General features: G+C 41.8%; 1 protein-coding gene across 5 annotated transcripts in view; it reads right to left on the bottom strand.

Annotated features, from left to right (window-relative positions):
* HIVEP2 (HIVEP zinc finger 2) overlaps positions 1–19,534 on the bottom strand; it is a 95,432-nt gene that overhangs the window by 66,036 nt on the left and 9,862 nt on the right. Inside the window, exons 1-2 of one of the 5 annotated variants that reach the window (XM_010707264.3) lie at positions 14,597–14,766; positions 5,959–6,020 (exon numbers count right to left, since the gene is read on the bottom strand). The exons of 1 other annotated variant lie outside the window; for it this stretch is intronic. The gene's annotated coding sequence lies outside the window, so the exon portion shown is untranslated. Of the gene's footprint in view, positions 1–5,958; positions 6,021–7,654; positions 7,907–14,596; positions 14,767–19,534 lie in introns of those variants that run through there. 3 more of the 5 variants (XM_010707263.3, XM_010707265.3, XM_010707262.3) reach the window with 3 other exon arrangements.

Genomic DNA, 19,534 nt, shown 5'->3' with positions numbered 1-19,534 from the left:
CGATATGCAGCTCAGAAGACTGGCTTATTGACCGTAAAATGAATTATATAAACCTATTTCTGTTATGTCACCTGAGACCTTGGTTAGGCCACGATTACTGTTATGCACACACACATATATATATATATATACCTTTTTTCAGACAACTGACAAGTTACATTTCTTATATAATGCTGTTGTATTGCTAACCTGAAGCATAATGACTGCTCATTATAAGGTAATTAGGAGAGCTAAGATCAAGAACTGTCAATAATTTGATTTACTCCATATAAGGTAAAAAGTTATCTTTGCTATAAAGGCAATTCCAATTGCATCCTTTGAAAAAGCAACAAAAGCTATTGCTTTTATAGGATTAAGTCATATCCTGAGATCTCCCTCCAGCCAGGCACTAGGGCCCATGTCACTGCAGGTCTATGGGATGAGGGCACAGCATTGTATAACTGTTCTGCTGCCTGCACTCCTGCTTAGCATAAAGCCCTCCTTCACAGCCTTCAGTGAAACAGCTTGGTACAGAAACTGCAGTGCTCAAGGACACATAAATTTAATGTTTTCTGTACAGAAGAACTTATACACAGCAAATTTACTTGATCTTTCAATCTTGATTTTTTTTTTTTTTTTTTTTGTTTCTATTTTTTGCTGTCAATTTAGTGTAGCTTATTAAAGACAGTGAAAAGAAATGGCCTTTAGCAGGGATTTACATTCCAGTCAAACAGTCTCAAATTCTTCCAGAAAGAAGAGCTACTGAACTGGGTTTCTAGCTTCCAAATAACTCAAGCACAAATTCTAGATGTTGACAATACACTGTACTTCTGCATTGCCAATGAATTGCTATTTAATACATTCCAACTTAAAGTGATACCTGTGCGATTAGGCTCCAAGTATGTGACACCACACTGACAGTGACAGTTCAAGCGGCTAAGTCTCTAACACCTTCCTGTCCACTTATATGGAAGATAGCCCACTAACGGGTCCACTAACGGAAAGCACAACTGATCCCCATGCCCTGACATACAGGCTGGTGCTGGCCACCAGATTGTGCCCTGGTTCACAGCTTGAGGTGGCAGAAAGGCTGCAATGAAAAAGCAAAGTCTTCATAATCACAGTGCCTTCCCTCCACGCTCCAGGCTGAGTACCTCTGTTGGGATCAGCCCCCACTCTCACCAACCCGCTGCCCATTTCTGAGCAGATGGAGCATGCTCTGCTCCCATCCCAATATGCTGTAAAATAATGAGCAAGGGAGTCCATTCCTGCACAATCTGCCCCAAATCAAGCTCTAGATGTATCCTTCCAGTTCTGTTAGCGTATTTATAGAATCCCATGCAGGGACATTATTCTTTTAAAAATATTACAATAAAATGCTGCAAGTGATTGTTAGTAAAAAAAAAAAAATCCATCATAACATCATTAAAAATTAACAAAAAGAAAGCATTAGTGTTGTCTTACTAACTGGAGGGTAGGTCTCACTGTTAAATTGGGAAGGGCAGCAATGAAAGGCATTTTTAGATTGGTGTTTCCATTCTTTTGCATGGTTCAAAAGTCCTGCATAATTAATACTGCAGTACTTAATAAATGCTTATGAACCTACTACCTCCCTGCTCTTTCTGTCTAATTAGGTGATTGACTTCAGGCATACTATAAATTATAATGACAATTTAATTACTTTTTTAATGTGCACACTTACAAGATTTATAAACAGGAACAGAGCAGTACAGTGTGCTAAATACAAGAAATACCATGAGCAGGAGTGCAGCACAAAGTGCTCCAGCCTTTCTAGAGCCCAAGCATCTACAAGGCTGGGAGCTTTGCTATCTGCAGTGTCTGGCACAATTTTCCCTTTCTCTCCTGAACACCCTGGTATGCTCCTCTCCGCTTTTTCTTTTGGAACCTGGGAAAGTCTATTGGTTTCACAGCAGGAACCTAAACCAATTCCAAAGAGAAGTCAGCCAAGAACTTGGGTGTACCTTAAGTAAGTTGTCTGCAAAAATGAAAGACCCCTTCCCTTGTTTTAAATAAATCATAAAACTCCATTCTCATTTTATCACAATGCAGTCACTACTAAAGCTCGCAGAGGGCTGAAACCTTCCACAGTATTTCAGCTAGCACAGACAAATTGACAAACACCACAGATTTCACAATGCCACAAGGAGATCCCTCCTGGTGAGGAGACAGCAATGTGTATATGAAAATATTTTGTACTGCCAGGTGGGGTTTAGGCTCTTCTCCCATGTAACAGTGATAGGACTAGAGGGAACGGCTACAAGTTGGGTCGGGGAGGTTCATGTTGGATATTAGGAAAAATTTCTTCTCAGAAAGAGCAGTAAGTCATTGGCAAAGGCTGCCCAGGAAGCTGGTGGAGTCACCATCTCTAAAAGTTTTCAAAAAACATGGAGTTGTGGCACTGAAGGACATGGTTAGTGGGCATGGTGGTGATGGTTGGTTGTTGGACTTCATGATCTTAGAGGTTTTTTCCAACCTTAATGATCCTATGATTCTCAGCATGCTTACTGACAGTGCTGGCATCTCTGTAACCAGAACTGCTTGAAGGGAGAGAAAAACAAGGAGACAGGGCCATTCACGGTGCGCGAATTCACTGTTTTAAGCCTCACCTATAAAAAGTGCTGAACAGTCAAGAGGGAAGTGTAAGCGTAAGTACATAACCAAGGTGCAGTGTTACAATATTGACTCCGGTTTTCTTTTTAGGGAAAAAAACATCCCCGAGGCCTGTCCCAGGCAGCTAGTCTGCACCCCTATGGCTGACTCCCCCAGCCAGCGGAGGTGCACATGGAGCAGCACCTCAGAGCTGCAGCAGGGGATTGCAAGGGGCTGCTTTGTCTGCATTTTCCGCTTTCAGAGCGAACAATGGATCACCTCTGGAGCCAGCACTGCATCCCGCCTGCACACAGCTGGTGATTGATGGAGGGTCAGGAGGGCAGCAGACTTTGGGTGCACAGCCTTGGATTGCTTTATCAAGAATGGCAAGAGGCCATGTGCTACAATAACACAGCAAATACTTCCTTTTACTGCAGCACAAATTCCTTCCTCTCTGCAAGCTGAATTCAAAGCTTTTGATTCTCTTCTAGGAGCATGTGCAAGTCCTACATTGTCAAAACTGTGCACATGAAGAGTTGCATTTTTATTCCTGAGACCATTTGGTTCCAAACATTCTCCCTTAAATGGAGTCAACCATGTCTGTGCTGAAATCACCTGCAGTTGTAAATGTGGAACCCAGAGGTTTACAGACCCGATAAGCAGTGAAAGAAGACAGCTCTCCCTCCTCCTCAAAAATTGAAACTATACAGTAAGAAAACCTGTAAAACTGCATAACTGACCACAGCATTTCTCAGTGAAATTGTTTCCAGAAAGAAAAGCATAGTGCTTTCATAGAACTTAAAAGTTCTACCACAATATAAATGTTGTTCCTGGTTTAAATGAAGCATTATGAAAGTAATAGTCTTCTGAAATACTGAGATACTAACATTTAACAGCAGTTGAACTGCCAGATTAATTACAATTTAACGAGTTACAAGACCTGGAATATTGGTACAGCAGCACGATATCTTTCTGCAAAGTAAAACTGAAGCAAGATTTAGAGTGTTCTGAAACAAGCTGGCTTACTGTGTAAGGCCTTTCAGGGTTTTGTATCCTGCTTAGAGCACAGGTGAAATACTTCAGAATGTGCTGCAGTTTTAAATTTTCTTCCAGCCAGCTTTTGCTTTGTTTCACTTTAGCTGGTTCTCTCTCTGTTTATCTACCAAGATGTTTTAAAACCTCATTTAACTGCTTTGAGGGTGACAGTGTACCTTAATGCCCCAACAGGGCAACAAGGACGGAAAGATGTAATGCCAGACATTGTTCTTAGAGGGTTAGGATTAGGCACTCGTGTCCAAAGCAATCTTCAAACCAGAGGTCACAATTTCAGTTCTCTTCCCTGCTGACCAGAGCTGCAACATTAGGAAAATAGCTGGCTGCCTCCCCACAGGCTGCAGAAGCCAAACCAATGACAACCAATAACAAAATAATTGATTAATGACTATAACATCTAGCATTAGATCATGACTTGCCAGTTTTGGAGACTGTGGGGAGCCAGCTCAAGCCTAGGGAGTGAAACCAGCAACTCGTGGTTTTGAGCAGCACAAGGGAGGCAGCGACACCGTGACAATGCCTACACCTCAGTGGTAAGGCAATGTCATCCTTCCACACATCACTGCTTGGGCTCCACAGCAGAAGGAGCAGGTAGTTTCCCTCCCGTAGGTCTCAAGGTATGTTACAGTACAGCAATGGATTTGCATAATCTCAGTCAAATGATGTATTAAAAATTTCACCATCGATTTTGAACTTGAATGCTCTGGAACTGAGCAAAACAAACGGCGCTCAGGTTTGCAAAATGGGAGGTCTGAGGGTAGAAGCATCTCAATTTTCTTACAGCCCTATTAAGCAGATAACAAGTAGGCCAAACATCTCCATTTCAATAAAGTGCACAGATTTAAAGATTTAAAATATAGTATTATATAATATTAATTAACAATCATAATACACACTGAAGTTTCTGAAGTAGGGAAAGCTTTTGCATAGCTCAGAAGCCAAGAAGCCACGTTTCTCAGAAGCCAAATCTGCACACAGGCAACTTGTCTTCTGAGTATTTTCATTCCTTTTTCAGAGAAGACTGGGAAGCTAATATTAGCATCAAACTGTGTCATATTTTAAATACTTTTTCCATATGAACTGAGAGATACCTGAGGAGCCACCATGATGTCACAGAAAAACAAGTCGAACGCAGCTTTTCTGCTACTCCCACCTTCAGGCTGTGCTCCAACACTCTGCTCCCCTTTGCTCAGAGATGGGAGTCATATGGTCCTAGAGCTAGCTAACTGTATGTACTTGTGAATAGACACCAAGCAGATAAACACTAGCACGCATAAATTTGTTTTTTATCAATATATATTCTGGTACTTACTGTCAGAGTGATTTATTCAAAAAAGGTTTTCAAAGGCAAAGACTGGCTTAAAGAGAAAAAAACCAACAAAATCTTTAAGAAGATAAATTCCAGTCCTGACTTCTGCCACTGCAGACCCAGGATCCCAATTGAGTACAACAGAAGGAGCCTCCTCACTAGGTTTCTCTCACAAAGCCAAAAGGAAAACTGCTGTGAATAACTGAGGAGCCCAAGAAAGTTTCTTCAGTCTACTGCCTGAACAAAACCCCTTTCGAGTGGAGCCACTTGAGACGGGCTGGGCAACAGCATGGAGAAACACAGAGGCTCTGCATCTGGATGCTATGGCATGAGGCAAGTGGAGCTGATGGTTTTGCATGCAGCACAACATAAAGACAAAGGCAACCAAAAGTACAGAAACACATCGCTTTTGCTGCTTGTGGATGCACCTACAAACACTCAGTTTCACTTCTCACAGTTATTCAAATCGTCCACTCCTCGTGGGTTTGCAAATCTAAGTTGCAAGTCACACAGAATAGATCTGTTAAGAGCCTGCTGGTGCATCTGACCATGACAAAAGGATTAAAAAAAAAAAAAAAAGAAAGAAAGAAAGAAAGAAAAAAAGAACAAAATACACTAAGCATTTCTGGACTCCAGATTGTCTGACTTGGATCCAGAGGACACATTTGATTTCCACTGATTGCTGCCTCCCAAAAATGTGACCTAAATGTGCTGCTCACCAGGGGTGGGGGACAGGGTTGCACAAGTATCAGTGACAGTCACTTATGCCATTAGTCAGAAACCAAAAATTGAAAGAACCACTTTGATTGATAACAGAGCTCATCAATTCCTCCAACAGGAGGGCACACGAAGACCTTATTCTTCTGTACTGATCAGTCAGAACACGTTTTGAGACACAAAATTCCTGGACTCTGTTCACAGCTCTTAAATAGTTCCGTGTCTGGACCTGGGCAAGAGGTTTCAATCTTCTGTGCTTTCGCAAAATAGTAATAAGAATGCATACCCACCTCACAGAATAGAGGCTTCATCAATGTTTCTAGCTCACTCTCAGCTTCTTAAGTAAATAGTCCTGCAAAAGTACAGAGTATCATTATTTAGAATCATAGAATCACTCAGATTGGAAAAGATCTTAAAGATCATCGGATCCAACCACAACCTAATCATACCACCCTAACAACCCTCCACTAAATCATGTTAGATTTTATTTCCTTCAAAAATTTAAATTCTATTTCGCTCTCTTTTTTTTTCTTCTTTTTCTTTTTTCTTTTCTTTTTTCTTTGAAACAAATAGAAACAATTGTGGATGCAAAATCAGCATGCCTGCCTGGAAACCAGTCCCAGGCTCCTGCCTCATGCATACATGTACATATATATCATAGCATATTCCACAGTACATACCGCTGGTCTATGAATAGGTCGCTAGGACACAAGCCAAGCAATGCACATCTAAATCTGAATGCTGAACAAACAAAAACGTGGGTATTTTTAAGTTCAAAACTCCTTCCTAAGAACCTCACGTGCTCCCAGCCCCACGGTCCTGGTGCGACATATCAGAGGCAGTTTTCTGAGGCGCGGTGGTGTCTTCTGAATCACTGCCATTACCCGAGAAAACCCCAGGAAGTGGTTTGAATGAGAAGCTGGACCCAACTTGCGTAGGTATCAGCTGATGTCAGAGTACACACAGCACAAAGCCATAACAATAAGGACATTGTGAAACTAGGAATAACCTTCTCTTATCTCCTGGAGTTTGGGAAATCATTTCTAACCCTGTGACTACAGGGCTTAGGAACAAGTCAAATGGTTAATTATTCACCATATACTTTGTAATCAATCTGCATTTCAGGCCAGATCCTTGTATGCCCATAATAACATGAAGATCTCCACGGAGGGAAACAACAGCATGAGCTTTTGGACCTCCTTCTGCAAAGCAATTCGTTTTTCCATAAACAGTTACTATTAAGCAAGGACAAAGCAACAAACCAGACAGCCATCTGTGTAAACCAATTTAAAAGCAGGGTGATCTCATAAAATTTTTTGACCTAACACTCTTCATTTAACTTCTGTCACCCCGTTCTACCCCAGCAAATTCTGTTTTTTAGCCAGCCCTTGGGCTTAGGCTGCGTTTCCACTTTAGGGAAAGCCACTCCTTGAAGGCAGGGTGACTTCAAACCTGTGAAAAGAGCATGTCAGTGAAAATACCTTGGCATATATGGAAGTAGGACAACCTAACAGCCCACACTCCAGAGGGTGTTACAACCACGACACTTGCCAGCTGAGCTTCATAGAAGTATGAGGTCAGGTGAGAGCAAAGATTCTGGCCACTGGCTATAAAGCAATTCCTGCTGAACTGTGCTCCTTCTTATAAGCCAGAGAGAAACCAGCAGCAGCACTCAGCACAACCATTTTAGAAGAGATGATGATCCTGGTAGCCTTAGAGCAACGTTGACAAACCCACACATACCACAGCCATCCCATACTCACTGAGCTGGCCACAGCGTCTATGGAGTGCTCTAGCTCTTCAGGCTTGACTCTAATGAAACATCGGGCAAAACCCACCAAATGAAACAAGTAAAATACCTAGGGGATGGCTGCAAGCAATTAACATTCATGACCACATGAGTGGAAATACGCAAACTTAAAAAGGCATATAGAATACAAACATATAAAAGAAGGTAACTGGAAAAAAATAGGGATATTCTCTTACCATTTCCAAGTACCCGAACAACACAACGGTCTATTAACTTGATTTAAGTGATAGAAGGAAGCATTCACTTCTTCAGTATAGAAGGATGACTTTTCTAATCCATGCAGTGCAGACATGGTTAAGAATTACTTCCTACAGCACCAGGGCTTGTTATATTCACTCTTTCTCCTCAGTGTGCAGTTTCAAACACTTATTACTTCACTGTTCCCCTTCCGCAATCGGTGATATTTGTGTGCCTGATAGCTGTGTTTGCTTTAAAGTAATAGCTGTGAGCCGAGGTAAGCTGCCCTTCTGACCCACTGTGTAATTGTACAAGTGTTTGTGCAGCAATAACTCGTCATAGCCATAAAGCAGCATTTCTCTAATTGGCGCCTGCTGAATGCACCAGCACCCTCTGCAAACGCTGTGGCTTTTTATTGGCAGCCTCTCCAACTGCCTCACTCTCCTTAACATGGAATCTCCCTTCCATCATTAGAGAACACTCATGACGATACTATTTATTTCATATTGTGTGTCAGCAAATGCTAGTAAAGATTAGCTTTAAAAGATTGAGTAGTATCAACAGCTGCCTTGGGAATTCGTTAGAGAAAAGGGAACAGTTCTGACCTTTGAGTCTGTGTTTCAGCACCTTTCTGATATGCTTCTGAGCAAAAGTTCAAGCTGTGCCTCACTTTGCTTTGTCACACCTTGCTAGATGTAAAGCAGAGGACAGGAATTCGGAAGAAGCCAGGCTGAGCCTGATCTCCATACCTTCGGAGCTGCCATACCAACTGATGTTGGCACACGTGATGATTTCTCAGCTTCCTTCCTTCATTGTCTTTTCTCGGCTATTGCTCTGAGCGCTTACCCAGCCATTTCCAACAGCTCTGCTGTTTGTTGCCACATTACACAAAATCTCAAAAAACGGCTTAGAAAACACTAAAATATCTGTACTATCTTGGCAAGCAGGTAAACATGGGAGCAAACACTACCTAAACAACCGAATGCCTGTGTTTTCTTACCAGCTCTGGAGATTTTGTGCACTGTCCAGCAAGGCTGGAAGAAACACACAATACTTTATCACATATCTTGGACTTTCCATTTCTACCACACAGGCATCTTGTTATCAATTTTTATAGGGGGTGGAAATGGGAAAGGAAATTCCTGGAAAAGATTACAATTGTCTAACAAGCTTTTGATATCTTTTAAACAGCTGAAACATTAATTTTTTGGCGGCACTGTCAAAAGTCTATGAGGGCTTCCTGGCTGCAGTGGAAGAAACAGTACATCTAGTTCAACTACAAGCTGTACTTTTAAAAAAAATCCATATGAAAACAGACTCATTATTCACTTTTCTGTTACATAGTTTTGACCTGCTCTTTCAGTACTATTTTTGTGAGACCATGCATTCTCAAGAATTGCAGCTTAAAACTAATGCTTTAATAAACTGTTGTTTATATTATAGTCAGAGTAGAACAAAATAAAGCTACAAATGACATTTTTATATGAAGTCAAGAAAAAGATTCATGTGTCTGAATACTTTAGTTACAGTATGGTAGGCATGATTATTATTTCCTGTAAAGCCAAAGCGTAGCTTTAAAGAACTGGAAAAAGGCAAGTCTGAGAGCAGAGCACGGATATCACTGAGGCCTCTGAAGAGTAGATACTGAGCGTACATAGCAATACAATTTTAATGCAAGTCTCCCATAGAGTATTACGGGAATGTTACCACAGAACAATGGCAAGAAATGGCCATGAAAAAACTACTTGGACTCATCAAAATATCACCATGTTGTATTTCTGCAAATGTCTCCCTTCCTGGTGAAAGGAGAAAAAAAAATAGCAAGATGCTGGTTTGCAATGAGACAAGCAAGAGAATGACATTTTTTAAAAGCGACCATGGAATCACAGAAATTAGATCACGAAGGAAATGGCCAAAGTTTATTAGATCATCTCATACCCAAAGAAGAAAAATCTATGTGGTGTATTCTACAATGTTTCACCCGTGTCACTTTCAAACTCATCAGCTCTGCTGGTTTCCATCTGGAGAATGGGCCTTTATCATAATGGCTTTTTCCTGATATTCAAGCTAATACTTCTTTTGTTCATTTGCACCTTTTTATTCCTTTAAACCTCTTTGAGACTGCTATACCTTTTTTGATGGTCACGCCTTCGAAACTTTTAACACCGCATCTAATCTAATAACAATCAAATTCAACAAATTATTAAATGATAAGTTAACAGGAGCAACCAATCTTCTGATCTGTAGCCCTGCTCCCTCTATTACAAGCAGCAAATTTCTAGTGGAAAGAGAATAGAGCTCTTGGTCAAGAATCAAGAGTGTGGAAAAAAAAACTATCGTCATAATTGAGAGAAAAGCTACATTTCATCAGTACATGACCTGAGCTTAATGGGGAATGGAGATCTGCTAGGATCTTTACTCAACATGACACTCTACAATTTGGTTACACTAAACAAAACCAGTTACTTCTACTTCTCCCTGAACACTAGTTAAAGGGGGCTTTATGAGCTTTGTGTCTGCCAGTTGCCATAACCCCATTTCTTTCTTATTCCAAAATTACAGATTTCTACTTTTCAGATTTCTGACTAGCTTTTGTATATGAAAATCAAAAAATATGAGGAAGCAAGGGGTTTCGTGCCGCAGGCTGACATTTGACCTCTCAATGCAGGGACAGTAGATGGCAGGACCTCACAGACTGATTTCTGTCACGTCTGTCCCTCAACACACACAGTCACAAAGGAGCATACAAGAGAAAAACTCTTCAGAAATGTACGTTTACTTCACTGACTAAAAGTATAAATATGTACAGAAAAGGAAAGGCTTCACATGGAGTCCATCCACTATGGAACAAGTTTGTAAAAACAAAGTGACTATCTGAAAAGGAATTTCATTTTTTTATTTAGTCAAAACTTGGAATTGGAATTGCAAGTGGGTAGCAACTGGCTTGAGAAGAAGACAGTCCAGACAAATTTCTGGAAGTCTCCTCAATGCTAAAAGCCAGTTACTAAAAAGTAAAAGTGAAAATACAAGACTACAGACATTGGGCAAACTCCTCAGCAATCCTGAATTAGTGCCTTGTACTGCACTCCTGTTATTAGTGATTTGCAGTACCAAGTAAATCCCTCATAACAACAATATTATTGAAGTACCCCTGCACTGTCCTGACTTTATCAAGGCTCCAGAGGATGTCAGTGTGGGGTATTTCTTTCTCACCTTTTACCTCTTGTTTCCAAGTCAGCCACAATACCCTGTGAAGGGTCAGGTCAGGGTCTGCCTGGGAAAGATTTCAACCTGGACCGGAAGGGAACAGAATCCCTTTACCTGGAGTAACTCTGTCCCTAACGCGCTGCCACTTCAGGATTCGTGTGCAGCTTTGCATCTGTGGAGCAGCGTCTGGCTCCAGCTGGGCTGAGTCACCAGCAACAATGCGAGGTCCTGCATGAAAAATGCTCACTTCGTGAAACTTGAGAGAAATACTTCCACAAGCAAAATTCCTACAGGAATTACAGTGCTGTGTATATACAGGAAACAAAACAGAAGACAAAGAAAAGACATTGCCATGGTTTATAGGACTTGCTGTAGGGCTACCAATGTAAAGAAGATGCCTTTCCCCTCTGTCAGTACAGACTTGCAGCATCTTCATTCTTTCTCCAAATAAATGTGTGCATTCTTTCCAAACTAATTATATTCCAGGGCAACATTAAAAGTCTGTCAAGTTCCTGACAGCCTGGTCTTAGATCTCAGGCAGTTTTAGAAAAGTCACTGGCTGCATGTAGGAAGAAGGACAGGTGGGCAGAGGTTTCAGTACCAGGGCCCGCAACACAGAGCATGCAGAAAGCACTGCAGCATTATCTGAGCCCATTAATTTTAATTTTATATGTTTTATATTGATTTATATATATATGATATATATATAGTGATAAATCTGTTGTTTATTTATTTATTTATATGGAAGGCTATTCACTGACCTTATCACTGCATCGCTTTTCTTTCTCTTGGCTCTTCATTACTCCACTCACTACAAACATTAACAATGTTTAGGAGTGACTCCTTTTTTCCCCTGCAATCAAATTAACATCTAAATGAGGCAATGGCTAATCCATGTTTCCTCCACAACACCTGAAAAAATCACGAAACAAAACCTGAAATAAACTAAGAAACTATCTAAGCTCCTCACCACATAAGTTGACTAAAATTGGAGTTGCTTTGCATTTAGGAACTGGTTCAGTTGTTTTAATGGGGTTTTATGGAAATAGAACGACCATCTTGCGAGATCAAGTATTTACCACTATAATAAGATGATTTTCAGCCAACGCAATCCAAAGACACTATGTTTCCTGAAGCAGTGAAATCACTGCTTTGCCTCATATTTCAGAATACTTTTACTGTGTTCACTCAGCTTGCTGTAGCAACTCTTCTCCAAGGGCAATGTATTTGGTAAGACCCAAGCAGCGCTGCCTGCTCCGTGCAGTCATTTTTCATGCAAAATCCTCCTGTCAGAAGGGAGGGTCATAGCAAGGCCACCTTTGCATCATTTTTGTGGCTCTTTCCACCCAGGCTACCTCTTCACTGTGAGGAGAATTTAGGTACTAAGAGTCCAAACAATACAAAATGACAAAAATACTTATTGGTTGTTGGTATGACCCGCACCATGTATCAGACATCTTAGCAGTTGGAAAGAGCATGCAGTCACAGCTGTACTAAGCAGGAGAGAAGTGAGCTTTACTTCATCTTTTACTTTGACTGACGCATTCCGAAACATTCATGGTAAAGCCTCTGATATCAGTGCACTTGGTCCAGTTTCCATTTTAGCCCAAAAAACATGGCAGTACTTTGAAAGGTGGCCACCAAATGAGCAAAGGCTCTCCCAGTTATTGTTGTGCAAGTGGAGCTGCGTGCCTGCACTGTGTCACCTAAGTCAACAGGGTGTGGGCACACAGCCTAGGCATGAGCTCACCTGAGGGCCATTACCTCAGTCACTGTGTGTACCCAATGATGTCCCCAACACAGCTCGCAGAGAGGAACTGCTGAGCACTGCCAAACATCAACGTAGACAATGTAGACCCAGCAGCCCAGCACACAGGACCAGGAACTGGTGGGCAAACTGTGAACACTTCTTCCTAGCAAGCTACTACCTGATCTGAACAATTTCAAATGACAGCATCATTTGTCTGTCTTGAAATTTGGTGATACCAAGATTTTACACAAGCACTGTAAGTGGAAGCTACCCAAAAATATTACCTTTAACGCACCTTAACTACTTTAATGCCCAATCCTCACAGAAATAGGAGAAATGCAGTCAGTATTAGCCAAAAGATGCTAATGTGTGGCTGTCTATGATTCCTAGAAAGCTATGGCAAAACATATCTGTAACAACATCAGCTGGTTACCAAGTTCTACATTTTCTAAGCACGGTACTTTAGGAAGGATCAATGAATTGCAATGCAAATGAGACAAGATTTACCATGCTTGTTGTGCTTAACCTTTTACAGATTTTGAATTATATAACCAGTTTGCCGTGAATCACAAAGTCTTACTGAAGTGACAGCAAAAAAATTAGAGGCAAATGAAATGATGGCTCAATGAAAACCTTTACATTCCTTCCTCTCCATCGATTTTCCAAGTCTCTTCTTACATGCCATTTCTATTCCTACAACTTCTGTTGAATGCAATTCTTAGCAAATGCTCACCAGCCAGAGGGAAGATAAGGAAATTTGATTCAGACCCAGTGCCTATGCTGTAGGAGGGGCATCTGCCTGCAAGGAATGGTCAGGTATGCGTAAGATGCATCCCACAGAGCGAGGACATCCACAGTACAGAACAACATACACTGATTTTAAAGGCAGCTTTATAGAAGTGCCGTGTCAACAAATGCACAGCCCTTGATTAGTTGGCTTCTACAAGAAGTCTGGTTTCATTCATTAACTACAGTGGCTGGGGCAGTGCATGGGGAGGAGATAGCACACAGACAAATTAAAACGCAGTTCCCCTTTTCCCTCTGGAAGTTTTTAAGTCTCAACACCTTGCACAACAGACATGCACCTGAGTGAAAAACAATAGCAGGCAGTGAGACATGTGAGAGCAGCATGAGACTCTGAAAGCACAGGCTATGCAGAGGGCCACCTGCCAACAGGAAGAAGCCGTGAGGAGGAATTTTGATCCAGTCACTATCCTTCCTCAGCCAAGCAATGCCACGTGATAAACAACACTGGGGGCTTTTGAATCATCCGTCGCACTGAGAGCATCCCTATCTGTCAGTTTTATTCTCTGGTTGCCAGGATAAGGACTGGAGTGACTTCTGAGCTAAAGTTCACAAAGAGCTGATCTTGTATTTCCCATCACATCTGTAATGAAAGCACTTAGAAACTGAAGAAGAAAAAGAGGAAATTGCAAAGTGCCTCGCTCTGGGACTGGCTCAAGCTGCTGAATTCATCACAGGTAGCACTCAGAGATCTCACGCCTGTCTCACAGCCTCATTTCCCACGTCACATTTCAAAAGAAAAGCAGAGGGAAAGGAGAAACGGAGATAACTTCTGTCTGCATTCCCCCTCTTCACAATGTGAAGTATTCATCAGCAGGAAACAAACCACAACCACGTGCTCAGCAGGTCACCGGGGCAGGTGCAACTTAACCTTAAATGCACACCACCTGCCACACCTTGAGATTTAAGGCAAGACAGCCCCGTGATGAAGCCCCCGACCTGTTTGCGTTCAGCACACTGCCGCGCTGCAGCCCGGCTCCCAGACCTGCAGCTCGGCTTCACCATGCTTCCCTCTGCGGGGCTGCGAGCTGCAGCAGCATCACCCTCAGCCCAGATTGGCGTCACCCCCCGGAGCAGCTCTGCCCCCAGCTTGGAGCAGCATCACCACCGAGCCCCGGAGTACCGCGGCAGCCCTGCTTCTCCCTCCCCGCCTCAGCCCCAAGCGGTGCCGGGGCAGTACCTGCATCACCCAGCACGGGCAGCCCGTACCTCCCGTCATCGAAGGGATTTAACAGCGTGGAGATTCCTGTTATCCATTATTTGAGGTCACAGATAAATGCCCAAGTGTGGCCGTGACTCCCATCAATCATAAGTCACTTGCTGATAGAGTGTACGGTAGGAGACCTACTGATGTAAGCTAGTCACCAGAGAAAATACCCACTGATGACGCATATCCAGGCACAAAAATAGTTACAGGGCCCCCAAAGGGATTATTCAACAGCCTACATTTAGATATTCTTACAAGAGACCCGCAGTCAATTTGCTGCTATTAGATGGCTGGGGAACGCTGAAGTTTAAGTTTCCTCAGCAGACATAACCACAAATAGCTGGTTTAAATAAGCTCCTGCAATTACAAGCTGTTTTGTAAATTTTAACACGGAATTACAGGGATTAAGCCTAAACAGAACCACTGGCTATAAACTATTGTATAGCCTTCATTTTTAGTACCTACCAATTTCTTCAGCATATTTACTGATTCCTTCAGTATATTAACCCACAATGACAACAACAATTTAAAATTAATTTACAAATGCTCCAATTAAGCCCCTTGTGTTACCCCAGAGTGATGTGTGCTTTCTGTACAAGCACTCATACGTGTTAAGTGGGGAGGGATTTTTAGCGGCACTTCAACATTATCTCCATCACCTTTGTAAAATACTTTTGGCTCGGTTTTTACCCCTCTTTGGCACACACAAAAAAGTTCTGATTAATTAATCTTTCTTGCATAAATCACAATCACGTGCAGGTGAGATAATGACAACATGCAAAACCGCACACCTGCTGTGAGCAGAGGCTGGAAAGAAGGTGCCCAGAGATTCCTTCTCACATAAACTATTCTACAGTTCTGCATAACTGGATTTTTTTAGTAGTAATCTCTAGTTAAAAGCACGGTCCTCTAAATTAACCAACCGAGTTATAATCCCACAGCAATCCTGCCCCTTCAATAGTTTTAGGATACTGCATGTGCTCTCACAGCAACCAAACTCAGCTAGGATGTAACTGAGCTTACCCCAACCACTGATGGCACAACACTTACAGTACAATTCTGGCAATAGTAAAATCCGTATCCTTAGTTGGCTCACTTGAACATCTATGTTCCTTTGCAGAAATGCTTATGGTTCTTAGGAGTTTAAAAGTTAATGACTTTCTACTGCATATTTAAAAGCTAAATATAGGAAAGTATTCTATGACTCCAATGACTACTTCATTGACATACTTCTGGAAAGCATGACTTAGCCAAACAAACACTCCAGGATCTTTAGCGTTTACCCTGCGAAGCAGGGAAAAGAAGAAATGTCCCAGGCTACAAACTCCTCCCTCACTTTCTTCATCTGTGATAGCATTATTACGTAAAAACAACACTGGACATTATTTTTAGCCCAAGTGCTTTGCACAGCCCTCACTTTTCCCTCACACATATGTATGTGCACGTGGCCTGATTTAACAGCCCTGAGCAGACACATCTAGTGGCATCCCAAGGTGCCCCAACCCAGCACCGCCCACCTGTCCCAGCACACACCACAGGCACATTGCAACCTGCAGACCCTCAGCACTTGCAGACCAGCAGCCTTCAAATGGCTGGGAAGTCCCAGTACCCCATGCTGGGAAGCTCAGATTCCTGCTGACATGCAGAAGGGGTTAATTCCAGCAGGCACCCGTCTGGGGGATCCTGGTGCAGTGTCTCCCAGACCCGGTCAATACTCATTAAGGGGAAGCAATCCATACCTCCAAGGGACTGTCTGAACAAGGAACAGTCAAAAGCCTTTGTTTCTGTATAACAGGCATATTACTCCATTTAGAAGAAGATTTTTTTTGCAGGGTTTACCTTTTGGGGGATTTTTTTGTTTTGTTTTGTTTTTTAAAAGAGCTGTCAGTTCTGTCGGTTCTGATACAGTAGACCTAGTACAAGTTGTGCAAGTGCTTCTGAAGCAAACAGGCTTTGCAAAAGCCTGTTTTCCTGAAACAAAAAGGAACCCAGCAAACCTTATACAGAATAGGCATGAATGGGAGATGTGATGGATGGGCAGTGATGGTGCACTCTCTGGGGTGAAAGGGCATACAGAAAAATAAGGGTCTGACAGGAACAGTGCTGGATGTTCCCAGTAGTAACATTGTAGTGCTTTTCAATACATGGAAATAAAAATGAAGAAAGGTACAGAATAGAAGGGGAGTCATGGTGGTAACTATCATTACCCAGCTAAATAAGTATAAATGAAAGAAGAGGTGCCCTGGTGCAGCAATGCTTCCTGATGGTTTTCTGAATTGAAGCATCTGAAGTCATAAGCAGATGAATTCTCTCTTTCTGACCAAAAGAATTCCATTAGGAATACATATTAATGGGGTGTAAGGATATTGTTTGCTAAAAATATAGAGACAATCAGCTTTCCACGCAGAAAATGAAAGAGCACCCCACTGGCAAAACAGGTAATACTGATTATAATTGAAAAGTGAAATTAAAACTCTATAGTAATAGAATCTGCTGAGGCTACATAATTATTTATTTTTTCCATATAAAGTATGAATTGGATATTTCCCCATGCTTGCAAACATCTCTGACAAAATCTAAGGTAAGTAATAATCAATGGAGGGAAGTGAGTTTATTTTAGATATTTAACATAAAAATCTACATTTTTATTTTTTGGAAGTAAGTGTACTTACAGTTAAATGTCAAATTATTACCACCTATGTAACAGACTACTCTGGTTCCAGTTGGTAGCACTACTAGTGGTAAAGAACAGTTCTTATGCCACAGTTTTAAAGCAAATCAAACCATCAGACTAAGGATGTTGCTTCTTAAACACCTGGAACCTGGATTCTGAAACAAGCACCTGATGGCAAAAGTCTCATCTGCAGCTGCAACTAAGTGATCTAAGGATATTTAATTTCTCTGTATTCACTCTGGGTCCATTCCATATCTAGCTCATTCACAGCTGAGTGACTGTATGTTGAGGATGGTGTGCTTTCCTATTCCAAGATACTAACTAAAAATATGTTAAAGATCCATTCTTCACCAAAATTCTTAAAATGAATTTTTAGAATACGGTAATGAAAAATAATGCAGCTGCAGTAGTCTCATGAGTCTGCTTGCATCATATGTATGCCACTAGGCTTTAAGGGGGACCAAATAAAATCAGACATGAAACATGATGGGTTTATTCTAGTGCACAGTAACTACAGCAATACCTAGGAGTTACTGTAAAGCTTTATATTTCTTGGCAAAAAATAGCAATGATGGCAAACAAGCTGTTCTTGAAATCACACCCATTTCAGATTGAAGTTTCATTTTGAATTTGCACAAACAAGCTTTGATTGTTCACAGGTGCTGACAATAAAAACCCGATTCTGAGCATATACCTACTGTAATTCTGTCTGGGAAGGGAAAGCACAGACTGACTGGGGATTACAGAAAGCAGGGAGCAGGGAAAGGCAGCAGAGGGAAGATGCTCTCCTTCACCACCCACAACCCAGTATCCATCTACAACAATGTAACACAGGATTCCAGCTCAAACAGCCTCAGGCATACAAAGACCTGCTGAGAAAACTTCCTATATTCAATACAGTCAAGTGTTACAATTAAAAGACGGGCACAAACCAGCTTAAAACTTCTCAAAATCCAACACCTGTTGCTCCAGCCTTGCCAATGCCACTGTCTGCCCAGAAGCAGAGAGAAGAGCTGCTCACTCGAGGCCAAGGCTGCTCCAGATGCTGCTGCTGACAGCTTCTGCTTGGCTAGAAGAGTGAAATTAAAATATTGCAGGAAGAGCAGGGAGAGGCAGGGAACATCCCGACGCCGCATGCACAGGATGCCACTTCACTGGGCTGAAGGGGAATGGGCCCCATTGGCAGTGAACACAGTGCAGCATTCACTGTGCCGCTGAGCTGTGCCTGGTACATCAAAACTGCCCGTTTCTCATGTTTTTCAAAACATTTCTTCATTTTGCCCTTCATGCTTTTAAATCGCATGGTCTGTAGCGAAAGGTTTCCTCTGCAAGACTTTTTTTTCTTATGACTCAGTAATTGGGAAAGAAGACAAGGATCAGACCCAGAATGCATTCTTCCGAAAAATCAAATGTATTGATAAAAGCACAACCACAAGATCTCATTGCTCTGCTTTCTCTTCTTTTTCTAAACCAACACACGAATTAAAATCTTGTAGAGAATCTCCAAATATGTCGTGTAAAACAATAGTTTATCTCTTAAGTGATGCTCAAATTCCTTTCTTCCTGAGACTCCCTTGAATCACCAGCACTCACTGTTACCTTTGAAACATGTGGAACTAAGGAGCAGCATTGCCATGCCTACTTAGCCTAAAAAGGGAAAGATTTCTCTCTTTGGAATGAAATTGTCTGGGTTGCTCATGTTTACACATACATAAATTCGTCTCTTCTCTCACTGACCTATCCTTTTGTTAGGAAAAATTCAAAAGTTCAGTCAGCAACAACCTGATCCCTTAACTTGTTGCACAAGCCTCTCAACTGCTTCTCGAGAAATTAGAAAACTACAGAGCATGGCAGTACACAAAGCACATTCAATACTATTAGCCACTGTTAATAAGCTTAAACAAAAATGCCAACATACACTTATTCATTATTTTATTTATTTATAGTATGCACAAGAAGCCTATCTGTGAGCAGTGGGATTACCTCAAAGACACCTCCTGCTGTGGGGCTGCCCTTCACACAGTGCCGCTGTGGCCACTCCTCATTAAATAAATAATTAGCCACAGAAGACCTCACTGAATGCCAACCATGAGCACTCAGTTGGGTGACAATAAATCCCTGCCAACAGGGCATTCATGCTCCACCATGGAATGCCAGGAGGATGGTTAGCGGTAGGACAAGGTGGGATAGAAGAAGGTGGATAGTGACAGGACAAGGGGGAATGCTCTTAAATTGAG

The sequence above is a fragment of the Meleagris gallopavo genome, chromosome 2, assembly GCF_000146605.3.
Source record: "Meleagris gallopavo isolate NT-WF06-2002-E0010 breed Aviagen turkey brand Nicholas breeding stock chromosome 2, Turkey_5.1, whole genome shotgun sequence".
Lineage (NCBI taxonomy): Eukaryota > Metazoa > Chordata > Aves > Galliformes > Phasianidae > Meleagris > Meleagris gallopavo.
Note: the sequence above shows the minus strand (reverse complement) of the source record. Positions and strands in the feature narration are given on the sequence as shown.